General features: G+C 50.8%; 1 long non-coding RNA gene across 1 annotated transcript; it reads right to left on the bottom strand.

Moving 5' to 3' along the window:
• Positions 1-9,908: 9,908 nt before the first annotated feature.
• Positions 9,909-12,329, bottom strand: LOC119872687. The gene is made up of 2 exons (XR_005361684.1): positions 12,126-12,329; positions 9,909-10,223 (listed from the first exon to the last, which is right to left on the bottom strand). It is a non-coding gene; the product is annotated as an uncharacterized LOC119872687 (long non-coding RNA).
• Between the last annotated feature and the right edge of the window lie 1,292 nt (positions 12,330-13,621).

The raw sequence follows: 13,621 nt of genomic DNA, 5'->3' as shown, positions 1-13,621 counted from the left end.
AAGTGGCCACAGGATGCCACAGAATTTGGGGAATGATGTTCATAGTCAGCTTGTTCAGCAACCTAAGGAGGGAAAGCTTGCTGGCAGGGGACAGGCCCGTAGCCTGGGGAGTCGGTTGAAATGATCCACAGGGCCACCCACCACCATTCAGGGCTCCCGAGGCCTCCTATCCAGAGACTGAGCAGTAGAAAGCATGAAGGCCGGAGGCCCAGATACACCTGGCCTATCCTTCTCTCTCCTGCTGCCTGGGGTCACAAAGATTTATCCATATGCTTTGTTTTTTTTTTTAAGTTATACATGTATATATAAATATCCTTTTCCTGTTTCATAAAATTAAATTTTAAAAAGGTGCCGAAAAGAAAATAAACACCATGTATTATCCTGACATGCAGAAATAAACACTGTTAACATTTTGGTGTATATTCTAGGTTTGTGTGTTTTAGACAACCCACTCTGCCCCACTCATACAAACACATGTACAGATTTTACAGAGCTGTCCTATATATATTATTTTGGAACTCTATTGTTTCACATCATATAGTCTCACAAGCATCTTCTCACCTCGTTCAGTGTTCTCCTATGACATGACTTGTCCTGGCTGAAGACTGTTCCCTTATTTGGATGTACCATAATTTATATTTTGAACTCCTTGTTCTTGGAAATTTGCTTTGTGTTTGACCTTTTTCGATTTCAAACATGCTTTGATGAGCCTTGTATCCATATGTTGCCATTCTACAATTTTTTCTTGGGACTCAGTTTTTTCTTTTTTTTTTTAATCATTTTATTTATTTATTTATTTATTTGAGAGAGAGAGCATGTGCAAGCAGGGGGTGGGGCAGAGGGAGAGAGACTCTAAAGCAGATATTCCCCGCTGAGCACAGAGCCTGATGCGGGGCTTGATCTGATGACCCTGAGATCACAACCTGAACTGAAACCAAGAGTCGGACGCTCAACCGACTGAGCCATCCAGATGCCCCTTGGGACTTGGTTTTCTAATAGGAAACACTGGCTCAAAAAAACAAAAAACTGGATTCATAGTATCCAGTTGCCTTCCAGAGACATCACACCTACCGAGATTCCCATTGGCAGCATTTAAAAGTGACTGTTTCATCATCCTTTCACTGATACTATGTTTTACAAGTTTTAGAAATTCTGAAATATGTGGTTTTGTGTGTTTGTCTGCTTTTTTTTTTTTCCCTAGTATGGTGCAAGAGTCACATTGTGAGAGAATGACCAGCATCCAGAGGTAGGACAGGCAACCAGTGAAGGTACCACCCACTACACTTTCAAGTACCACGAAATATTTCAGTATTTGTCTCCTAAGGAGATGCTGAAGGTGGCAGCTCGTGGAGTCAGTGATGCCTTCCACAATGCCTGTGTCTGACTTGGAGCCAGGGAGTGTGAAAGGCCTGGGTCTTCCCAAGCAGAACCATTTCTCCCAGTAGAAGAGTGACATGTGGTCATCACGGTTCCAGAAAGGAACAAGAATGGACAAGAGCAGGAAGCCGAGGAGAAAGAGGACAACGTATTAACAGGCAAATGAAGAGCAGACAAGAGAGGTGAATCAGAAGCGATCCAATAACCAGCCCAGGATTAAGTGCATCTGGCTCACCCGGGGATTTCACAGTCATTTTGCTTCAAGCTGCTAATCTTTTCTGAGAGGTTCCCTTCAAGCCGTCTGGAAGGAATGAATAAATGGATGGCTTAGCCAAATGGTTGCTCCTGAAGCGTTTTATGCATGGGTGCACAGACACCTTGTCATGCCTCACTGATTCAAGATTCAAAGTATGGCCGGTGCACATAAGCACAGAATTTTAGGGTTAGAAGGGGTCTACACAACCTGTCCATTTTGCAGACAACAAAACTGAAGCTCAGGGAGGTGATCGCATTTCTCCTGAATTTACACATCACCAACATTGGCAGAGCCGGGATTAGGACTCCGGTCTCGGTCTCCAGCTGTTACTCCGGCACCATTGCTGTTTGTTTACTCTTAATTTTTTTTCAGCTTACTTAATAGAAAAGCACAGAAAGAATTAACACGGACACAAGACTCAAAAAGTATGGCACATAATTTCACTCATGGACTTCCCCAGGAGAGAAATCACAGGGGAAGGCACATATGTAGGAGGCTCAGACACATAGGTGTACCTGAATGTGAGCGAGCTGAGCAGACAAGGAAGCCCCATTTCCTCCTCCATAGTATAAGGTCATAATCGCACCCTCCTGACAGGTTGTGGTGAGGCAGCGGGGAGCGTGGCAGGGGGCACGTCATGGATGTCAGCTGTGTGCTGACATCTGAGAGAGCGCCAGTTGCCTCTTGGTCGAAGTGGAAGCGGAATGCTGTCTGGCAGGGTATATTCCTTGTATGCAAATGCCTAACATTGCAAAGACACCAACTGCCTTGTGATAAAACGTTTAATAAGAGCTGTTGTGGCTAGATCACTGCTGCCCATCCGAATGTTTCCCAGTGTGCTAGTTGGGTGGGGAGGAGGTAGCAATTTTGCACCAGAGTCAAGGGAATGGAAGGAGAGGAAAGAGGGAAACAGCTTATCCACCTGTTGCCTGGGTCTAGGAACTGTAGGGAAGGCCATGGCTGGAAATCCCTCCTGATCCAGCTTCTTTGGCAGAGACTACCCTGCAAAAAGCAATGGCTAAGTGCAGAGGCATGCACGCGGTGAGAACAACACCCTTGGACCAGAGCCCAAGATTTGGGGTCTGTGGTCCCTGACAGCGCAGCTTCCTGTTATAATACCACCGGCACGGACACTGTTAGGACGTTGGCCAAGCATCCACTGGGCGGAGCCGGGACGGCCACCAGCAGCTCCGTTCTCAGCAGCCAGGGACACAGCAAGAATACGCAGTGGACACTTGACTCTTCTTGTCTGTGCCTGGTCTTTGCAACCTGGATGGAGTCTTTTGCAATCAGCAAGTCCTGGACAGTTCTAGGTAGAAAGAGAGGTATCTGGAGGGATGTGCTGGGTTTTCTGTTCCTACAGGCAGTGGTTGCACACGTAATGATTTTGACACACAAAATAAAAAGGTCCATACCTGTATCCAAAGTGGGTCACACGGGTCATAAATTTATATCCATGAGACACATATTTATAAACTCCCACAGAGCAATACCAACTGAAGCCCTTAGTAGCTCTGAATTAAATATATGATGCATAATTAAAAAGATTTTTTGGTAATTTATTGAGATGAAATTCACTTAGCATAAAATGAACCATTTTAGAGTGAACAATTCAGTGGCACTTAGTACATTCACAATATTGTGCAAACTCCATCTGTAGCTAGTTCCAAAACATTTCCATCATTCCAAGATAACACCCCATACCCATTAGGCAGTTTCTCCCACTCTCCGCTCTTATTAGACCCCTGGTGACCACCAATCCACTTTCATCTTGATGGAATTATCTATCCTGGATGTTTCATACAAATAGAATTGAGGAGTTTGTGTATTTTTTGTAAAGGGAACACAGAAAGGAGGCAGTCGCAGAAGGGACATTGGACCCTGCAACTAAAAGTTAAGCCCGTGCTCTTGTCATTCTCTGGTTTAAAGATGAAATCTCTGCACTTCTTAGACTGGTTTTCAGGAATCTCTGTAAACTTTTTCTCTGCAAAGTTTTTCACTAAAGCTTTAGTTAATGATGATGATGATGATGATGATGATGATGATGAAACAAAAACAAAAACACTAACACTAAGTGCTTAGCATATTAGATTCTGTGTTAAATGCATATAGGTGTTATCACACTGGATATTCACAGAAATTTTATCAGGTCGGTACATTTCATAGATGAGAAAAGTGACAATCAAAGTGACTTAATACAAGATGACGTAGCTGGTGGTGCAGAGTTAAGGTTGGAGACAAGTGACTGACTCTAAAATCCAGTCAAGGGGATCCCTGGGTGGCTCAGCGGTTTAGCGCCTGCCTTTGGCCTAGGGCGCGATCCTGGACTCCCAGGATCAAGTCCCACATCGGGCTCCCGGAATGGAGCCTGCTTCTCCCTCCTCCTGTGTCTCTGCCTCTCTCTCTCTATGTCTATCATAAATAAATAAATAAATAAATAAATAAATAAATAAATAAATAAATAAATAAATCTTTAACAACAAAAAATAAAAATAATAATAAAATAGTCAATAAAGTTATAAAAACTTAGTACAATGACAGTTAAATAGTAGCGAGCATTTCCTAATGTGTATAAATATCAAATCAGTATGTCATACACCCAAAACTAATATAATATTGTACATTAGGGAATCCCTGGGTGGCTCAGTGTTTTAGTGCCTGCCTTTGGCCCAGGGCCTGATCCTGGATACCCAGGATCGAGTCCCATGTTGGACTCCCTGCATGGAGCCTGCTTCTCCCTCTGCCTGTGTCTCTGCCTCTATCTCACTCTGTGTCTCTCATGAATAAATTAATAAAAAAATTTTTTTAAATATTGTACGTTAATTATACTCTGATTTTAAAAAAAGAGCGTTGATTAATCCCAACACATCTTACATTCTTCTTGTTTTCACTGGTACTCCTCAGACCAACCACTGGAACTTTTTTAAGCCTCTATTCCATGCTAATTATTAGTATTGTAGTATTTTCATATCGATAGCAAAGTCACTATAATTGCTTATTTATACATGTATATATTCACTATATGTTTATTTGTATCTTGATTGCCTTTCCTTGCGAGAATGAAAATCCCTCCTAGGGCCTGCAACAAAATAGAAGCTTAGTAACAGTGGAAGACAAAATGACTGCAATCCTTGATTTAGCTACTCCTCTCACATCCCTGGGGCTGTTCTGCTGCCCCAGTCAGAGCCCCCTGAGCCCACAAGACACAGCTGCTGGGAGCAGGGCCATGGGTGTGGGCTGTGCTGGTCTGGTCTCCCCAGACTGCGGCCCACCTGGTCCCCTCACCCTCACGACACCTGCTGCTATACCTTGTCTGCCTGGGCACACACCGCCCCCCCCATCCGGCCCCTCCTGAAGAGGCTTCTGTGTTCCTGCCCCAGAGGCTTGCACCTGCTGTTCTCCTCTTGCTACCAGATTGCCCTCCTCTGTCTCATCCTTGGCTACTCTCAGTTCCTCTCTCCCCAAACCCTCCCTGTCTCTCTTATCTCACCCACAGAGATGGGCCTCTGTTTGGGAAGAGCCTGCGGCTATCGCTGGATGTCAAAGATGACCTGTCCTCAGGCCCACGGCCACACCAGGGGGAAGGCAGGGTTGGCGGGGGGCCTCACACACCACGCAGGCCCAGAGTGCCAAACTCCTCTGGGGCCTCAAGGATCCCCTAAGGGAAAGGGGCAGGAAGCAGGAGGCAGGGCCGACAGGGCGCTGGGTCCCTGGCCCTACTTAACCAAGATACCCTGCTTTTGTCTGTGTTATGTGATTTCACTTGAAAAAAGGATCTCAAAAGGTAAAAAAACGAAAAAGAAAAAGAAAAAAAAAAGAGTAGTTGCTTTTTTCCTACTATTTTTTTCTACCTCCTAGTTTTTGTTTCATTTTGTTTTTAAGATTTTATTTATTTATTAGAGAGAGAGAGAGAGAGAGAAGTAGGGGGAGCAGCAGAAGGAGAGGGAGAAGCAGACTCCCCACCAAGCAGGGAACACGATGCAGGACTCGATCCCAGGACTCCAGGAACATGACCTGAGCGGAAGGCAAGCACCTCACCGACTGAGCCACCCAAACGCCCCTCTGCCTCCTGGTTTTACAGAGAAGAAAACTCTACATTATATAACTCAGACTTTGTCCTCGCTCCCTCCCTTCCTTTCTCCCATCTCTCCTTTTTTCTTTCCACACAGTAGAGTTCTGGTGAGAGGTTCCCCCCCCAACTGGGGACCTTATTCATATGCAGTCCTTGCAGCTTGCTCTGTGTGGCCCCCTTATGAAGCTCTCTCCCTCCCAGGTGCTTGGAGGGATGTGGGCATCTGCATCGCTCACCTAGAGGGGAGCTGCTTACGCCTCCCTTCCTCCAGTCTTTTCATGCCCAGGGGCCGGTCATAGATGGGCAATGACTCCACTTTGACCCCCATTGCGAGGATAACTCTGGGGAGGGGGGTCCCTAACCTTTCTGTGCTGTGAGCTTCCTTGGCAGCCTGGTGAAACCAGCAGACTTGATGAGGAGACCTTTATTTTTATTTTTATTTTTATTTTTGTTTTTTTGGGGTTTTTTTAGACTTTTATTTTTAATACATAAAAGAAAATACAGGAGATTACAGAAGAAAGCAATTGTATTGAAATATGGATGGCAAAATACCTAAACAGACACACACCCACATATTTGTGACAGAGGAGCGTCGTGCTCCTTTGTTAACATCAAATAATAAAATCCAGCGGCAGGACGGACAGAACACTGTAATTCTGAAACACGACCAAATGTTAAATGATAACCTGGGATATCTGCAATGCTGTGATACGATACGGAAATCGATGTGATTTCTATTGGCAGCAGAGTCCCCCATCCTGCCATGTCTACAGTGATTTATTGCCACATTCATAATAGAAGGAAATGCTAAAATGTCATTTAGAAGTTCATGAAAATACAGATGTGATTTTTTTTTTTTTTTCATTTCAGTCTACAGATAACCTTCAGTTCTCCTTATGGAGTCCAGGCTGAACACCCTGCACTAGGGGACAGCAGAGAAAAAGCCCGATGGGAACTCGGATCCCTGAATGTCCATGTGGAAGAGAAGGAAGGGCCAACGGGTCCAGGCCACTCACTTCCAGATGGTCGTGGGTGGGAGATGAACGTATTATATGTAAGCCCCGTAGTGGCGGGCATCTTTGTGACGGCAGCTTCGTCTACACCCTAACTACTACAGCTGGAGAGAAAGCGACTTGTTATGTTGTTGTCTGTTTTATCCATTTATATGAATAGCTCTGTGCCTGTTGCTCTTCTGGGCCATCTTCCTCTCTTGTGTGTGGACAATACCTCGATAGGGATCATGTGAGGGGCAAGTGTTCAGTTACTATGTGCTCAAGGAATACAAATCTGCATGGCTGGGTCCCCACACCTACACAAGCAGAGGCTAGTGAACCGTGGGGCTCTGGGTGGTGAAGTGCTGGGTTTAAACTCTGATTCTGTCACCTACCAGCGGTGCCACTATGCACGGCCTGTTTACACTCACTGAGCCTTAATTGTGACATTTGTTAAAAGAGGGATAATCATCTCTTGATGTGTCCAAAGTCCAACGGGATAGACCGGTGATAACCCAGATCTCAGGTGCTGCCCTCTTACCCCTGGAGTCCTCTCACGTGGGGCTCCAGCTTTCACCTGATTTTGAGGTTACTGTCCTTGCCAGGACTGTCTGCCTCCTGATGTGGGGTGCAAAGGTGGGGACGCGGCCTCCGGGTGTCCTCTAGCCTGCCCTCACTGCCCCAAAAAAATCAGAACTAGCCTCCACTGAACGCTTCCTTTGTGCCAGGCACTTCACATTACCTCACGGGCGGCCTCACCATGATCCTAAGAAGACCCTTCAGTGTCATTCCCATTTCTCACAGAAAGGATGGCTCAGAGAGGGCGAGCTCCTCGCCCATGGTCATCCCGTTATCAAGCGTCAATCCAGGACTTGGACTCACCGCTGGCGGTTTGTCAACCAGATGGTTAAGCCCCGTCTGTGTGAGCCATGTGGAGAGAGGCAGGCAGTGGCCCTGTGAGACCGCTGGGCTGACAACAGGGAGCAGGGAGGCAGCAGCAGCCAGAAGGTGCCCAACCTGGGCCAGGTTGGGGATTCCCGGGCTGGGGGACCATTGAGCAGGTTCCATGGCTTCTGTTGTAGTTCAAGTCCCCCCTCTCTCCTCTCCTGAGGGCTGAGCATTCTCTGCCTCTCGGCTCCCGTTTCCAGCCTCGGGGGTGACATCCTCCACTCACCTGCTGCTTTCCTTTGCTCTTCTAGGCCATCCCACTCCCTCTGGCCCCCCCTCAGTGCCCTGGCCTGTGGTCTGGGCAGGGGCATGCGAATGGCCATGGCATTCCAATGGGGCTGAGATCATGGAGCCCCAGGGAGCAGGCTGCAAGGGGAGGTCAGCCTGCGTCACTTGAGGGCCTTGCTGGCAGATCATAAAAGCTGGAAATGCCTGATGAGGTCATTGCACCCAGGCCCTGGGGGCTGGACCCCGCCAGCTCCCTCGGTGGTTGACACATCCCACCACCTCCTTTGGAGAGGCAGAGCAAGCAGGTCCAGGCTGGGAAGCGGATCTTCTTGACCTAACCCTTCCCTTTGCTTCACTGTTGGACCCGCCCTGGCCTCCTGGGAGGGGAAGACAGAACCCCAGCTTCTTGCTGGGTAGCTCTAGTTCCCCAAGGATCTGCAAACAGCCCTGAGCCCCTGCTTGCAGGGCCCCGCCTCCAGAGGTTCCAAGCAGCTGTCCCGGTCCCACTGATGCAGTGGGGTGTGGGAGAGTAGGGTGGGAAAAAGCAACAAATACAGTAATTAATGTTGATGTAAGAAGCCGTCTGCCATAGTGGATTGGGAGACACCAGGATCTGGAACTGGTGTTGTTCACCAGAGGGGCTGGCGGCCCTCATCTCGGGCTCTCGGTTTCCTCATCTGTAAAAGAAGCATGTTGGCCTAGAACAGAGGGGCACCGAGTGGGTGGGTACCCCTCCTCAGATGCTGCACTGGATTCCCAGCAAGGTCGGGCCTTTCCAGGCCTGCCCCACCTAACAACTTCTGTGTGCTTGAAGGTCGCCAGGAAATGACACAGAGGCCCCTGGAGCAGTGCCCGGATGCCTGTGTATCCTAAACCCTGACGCCCCGGGGGCCCAGCCCCTGGGAGAGCAAGTGCTCCAGCCTGCTTCTCAGAAGGCCTAGTGTGAAGAGGGTGCCCAGCTTGGGCCCCAGGAAAGGGGAGGAAGGGGACAAAGAGGCTCCTCCTCTCCCGTCCTCCCCTTCCACCTCCTTGTGATGCGGCAAGAAAGAGGGCCGAAATGTTTTGAGGCCTGTAGGACCCAGTTGGGTCCAGTGTCCGAGGTCACCCACACCAGAAGGTGCTTTGGCTACACTCACGGTTGCCACAACTCTGGAAAGAACATCTGCTCTGCAGCTGCAGTCGCCCTAGCCGGGGCTGAAGGAGTGGAAGTTGAGGTCACAAAGCAGCTAGAGAGCTGTGCAAAGCCAGCAGCTTGCTGACTGATATTTTGAGAACACCAAGAAGCCGGTGATCATATCCCAAAATTTTCAGCTTCTATATGAAGCTACCAGGTCAAGCCAAGGCTGGGGGGTGGCTCCCACTGGGCCCCCTGCCCTCCCTGCCCCCACCCCACTCTGTCCTCAGATGGTGCTCAGATCAACCTCGGTTGATGCGGCTATGCAGGGCACCTCAGAGTTTACAAAGGTGCTCACCAACATCTCCCTGCCATGGCTAATTCCAGCCCAAAGCAGAGGCCTCTGAGAGTGTATGTGGAGTGATATCCTTCCTCACATACATCCATGATCAGCCCCATTTTTAAGTGAAAAAACTGAGGTTTGGGGATCACTGAGCCATGAGGTTTGGGCCTAGCTTTTTCACCCAGTGTTCTGAGGCCGTGTTGAGGTCTTTTCATCTGCCTGCTTAAGCCGTGAGGCCAAAATACATATTATAGGTGGAGAATAGGGAGAAGCAATCTACAGCCAGGGAGCCAAATCCAGCTCACTGCTCGTTCTTGTAAATAAAGTTTTATTAGAACACAGCTGTCTCTATTTATTTACCTATCATCCGTGGCTGCTTTTACTACCAGGGCAGAGTTTATTTGTAGCAGGGACTGTATGGCCTGCAAAGCCTCAAAGATTTACCACCTGGCCCTTTACAGAGCAAGTGTGCTCTGTTCTAGGATATTTAAATCAAGATGAGTTTCTCCAAGAAAGCAGGTCATTAGAGAAGTTACTTCTTAAGCAAAGGCCGGATGTCTAAGAGTCCACAAAAATGATGCAAACCACCGCAAGCTCTGGTATTTAATCAACTGCTAATGACACCCTGCACCTTGCTGAGGCAGGCCAGTAGTGAGACAGGGTGGTAATTTTGAGGAACCAACCACCAGAGGAAGAGGGTGGTATTTGAGGCTAGAAGCTGGGGAGCAGGGGGAGGGGCAGGTTTGAGTGAGAGCAGATTCTCAGGCTCCAGCTTGGGAAAGAAGCCACCGGGCCAGACAGGATGGTCCAAAGTGTTCACACAGGGGCTTGCACATGGTGGGTGCTCCATCGGTATCCTCAATGGAAATGCTGGCTTCAGGGTTCACAGGGCCCTGTGAACAAGAACTCAGGCAGAGGGGCAGGGCTGAGGTAGATGGGAGTTCCGTGGTCATAGGCTCTGAGCAAAAGAACAAGTGCATAGCCCTCCCAACTGAATGCTGGAGCTTGGCTCAGTGTGTGTGTGTGTGTGTGTGTGTGTGTGTGTGTGTGTGTCCTAGGCTGAAGTGATTGTCTTGCTGGGGTCTGAGGGGTCACCTTGTTGGGGTATCAGTTTCTGGGGGGACAGGTGGGTGCTCCTAGGAGGTTTTCTGGATCTTTTCCCTCCTTGGGACTGACCTTGGAGGTAGAAGGGGACCTGCTGTGGCCCCCCTGGGATGTGGGTCATGCAGGAAAGATGAACTGGCCCAGAAAGCTGACCAAGAAGCTCTGTGTCTGAAGGCAGAGGGTGTAGATTCCGAAAGATCTGTATTTGTTTCTCTTCCATTGTCCTTGAATTCCCTCTGCCCCCACCACAGCTCCCAGTCGGGCCTTAGTGAATGTTCCAGCCTGCGCTCAGCCAAGCAGGGAGATTAGGGGAGAGGTCTTATGCTTGATTTTGGGTGGAAGCCCTGAACCAGGAGTGGCAGCACCCATGGTCCATCCTCACCAGAATCTTCTCCCTTTGCCAACTTTGGCAGCTCTGGGTTTGGTTTTATTGGGGGAGGTGGCCTTTCCTCCTCCTGAGACGGTGCTGGACAAGGCGTAGCCTCTGGGGGCAGGGCAAGGACCAAGGGCACAAACTGTGACAGGTTACTTTAGAGTCCTGGACAGGAGAGGTCCCCCTTGCTCTGGAGATGGCAACTGTTCAGAGGGGTCTCCAGGTTGTGTGCCCACGAACTTTGGGTGGGGGACCCTCTCCCATGTGCTTCTCTGCATCTCTGCTAACTTCAGGACAAATTAGAGGCCTCGGAGGGAGGAGGGGAGCCTGGGGCCACCTCTCTCTCTCTCTCTCTCTCTCTCTCTCTCTCTCTCCTCTCCACTCCTCTAGCACAGCTCTCCTGGAGCTCCCTAAATGAACGGACGCTTCGGTTCCAAGGCAGTGGGCCCTTCTGTCTCTTGGCATCACACTGTCCACAATCGGGTCTCTCCCAGTTGCTCTGGGCTCACGCTGGAGCTTCGGGGGCGCGAGGCGACCTTGCCTGGCGGCTGGGGTGTCACAGCCCCCTCCCCGCCGCGTGCCCCCCTCCGAAGACTCTCCAGCAGCCGAGACTGCAGGCACAGCTCCCTTCGAGCGGGACGGGGTGCTCCGGGGGACGAGACCCCTGCGGAGGCCACAGCGCAGGAGCCCAGCGCTTCCCGCTCCCCAGCCCCCGCAAGGCTCCGCCCCTCCCGGCTCCGCCCCTCCCGACTCCGCCCCTCCCGGCCCCGCCCCTCCCGGCCCCGCCCCTCCCGGCCCCGCCCCTCCCGGCCCCGCCCCTCCCGGCCCCGCCCCTCCCGGCCCCGCCCCCAGCAATCGCTGCCCCGCCGGCCCCGCCCCGCCCAGCGCTTTGTTCCCCGCGCGGTGCAGCTGCGCGCGGCGGCCACACGGGGGCGCGGCGGGCCGGCCTGCGATCCCCATCCTCTCCCCTGGCCGCGGCGCCCCGCCTCCGCCCACCTGGGCCGCCAGCTGAGCGCCCCGGGGCTGCCCCAGCACCGGAGGACGCCCTCGGCCCGGGGCCCCTTTGCGATCGTCTGCCAATCCAAGCCTCCCGCCTGGGAGCCCAGCCCGCTCCGTCCCGCTCCCCGACTCTTGTCTCTGCTCCTGGGGCCGGGACAGACTCGGGGAGCCCCTGCATCCCCCCACCGCATCGCCCACCGGTCTTGTCGGCCCCCGACCCCCTGGCGGGCCACCCTTCTGTCTGTGTGACGCGTGGCGGTGCTTTCTTCTCCTGGGGAGAAATCTCCGAGTCTCACTCTAGCTCGAGAGGAACACTTACCTTTCTGAGATGAGCTCCTAAGCTCAGTCATGTCTGTTGAATGGCTAGGAGAACTAGGGAAGGCCCTGGGGCATTCAGCACCGTACTACTTTTTTAGGACGATTTTGGGTTCACAGCAAAATTGAGAAACGCAGAGGCCAGTGCCCCCTCCCCCTGCACAGCCTCCCTATTGTCACCGGGAAGCGGAGTGGCTTATTTGCTACAATGGCTGGACCTAGGCTGACTCATTATTGCGCCAAGTCCATAGTTTACCTTGGACGTCACTCCTGCCCTTGTACCGCCGATGGGATTTGACAAGTGTATGACGACATCCTATCATGCCAGTTTCACTGCCCTACAGCTCCCAGGGCTCCCCAGTCACCTGCCCTCCCCCAGTCCCTGGGAACCACTAATCTTTTTACTGGCTCCCTAGTTTTGCCAAATCACCTTAATTTTCACAACCATCCAAGAGATAGGACCCTTCTGGTTTTATCTTTGAAGAAACTGAAGCTCAGGGCTGTGGCCAGAGCCTACGCAGCTTCCTGGCAGGAGGGTCGTTAAATGCCATGTGCCACCCAGGCTCTCTGCGTCTGTGGTCTGGATATCCTCCTGAACAAGAAAGCCAGCAGTGGCTTGATAGCAGAGCCTGAGGGAGCCCATCACCGTGGCCCTGACTCAACCTGGCTGGCAAACAGGCGCCCTTTCCCAGGGGACCCCACTCAGGGGACCCCACTGTCCTGTGTGCATGTTATTGCAGCTGGGAAGTGTAACAGGTGCACACTGCATGACTTTGCTCCAGGGAAGAGGCTGCTGGCAGGCCTACCCTGAACATTAGCGGGCTGGTGGCCCCTGGCCTGTGGTCTGCCCCTCCTTTGCCCCACCTTGGGCTCCTGCCTCCCCATGCGAGACTTCCAGAGCATGTGTAGACATCCAGCCTGTAGTCCAGGTTCCATCCCCAGCCTAGAACTGGTGCCTCCAGGCTACCCCTCAGGCCTAGACGTACACATACTAAGGGGAACCAGACACCCATAGGAAAGGAAACTGCAGAGGCCCTAGAAGTGGGTTCTGGGCTCTTTATGTGGGGTCCCATGTACCCAGGAGATGCTTCAAGTGAGCACATCCCCTTGACCATCTGGTATGCTTACCAGATTTAGCAAATGAAAATACAAGATATTTAGTTGAATTTGAATTTCAGATAACAAATAATTTTTCTACTATGGGTATATCTCCAGGGCATACTTAAACTAAAAGATGATTATTGTTTATCTGGAATTCAAATGTAATTGGGTATCCTATATTTTATTCACTGACCCTATCCAGTGGACTTCTGATCTTTGGAGGAGAGACGCATCAGGAAACAGGCCCTAGTGTGGCCCTCTGAAAATGAGGCATGGGGCAGGAGACCCAGTCAACAAAACTAAGGCTAGACTGGCTATCGGGTCCTGGGGACAAGGTCCTTGCCAAGGGCTAGCTCCTGGAAGGCCAGTGTGGTTTGACAATACATTTTACCAAGGAAG

The sequence above is a fragment of the Canis lupus genome, chromosome 7 (assembly GCF_011100685.1).
Source record: "Canis lupus familiaris isolate Mischka breed German Shepherd chromosome 7, alternate assembly UU_Cfam_GSD_1.0, whole genome shotgun sequence".
Taxonomy (NCBI): Eukaryota; Metazoa; Chordata; class Mammalia; order Carnivora; family Canidae; genus Canis; species Canis lupus.
This window is presented reverse-complemented; position numbering and strand designations above follow the sequence as displayed.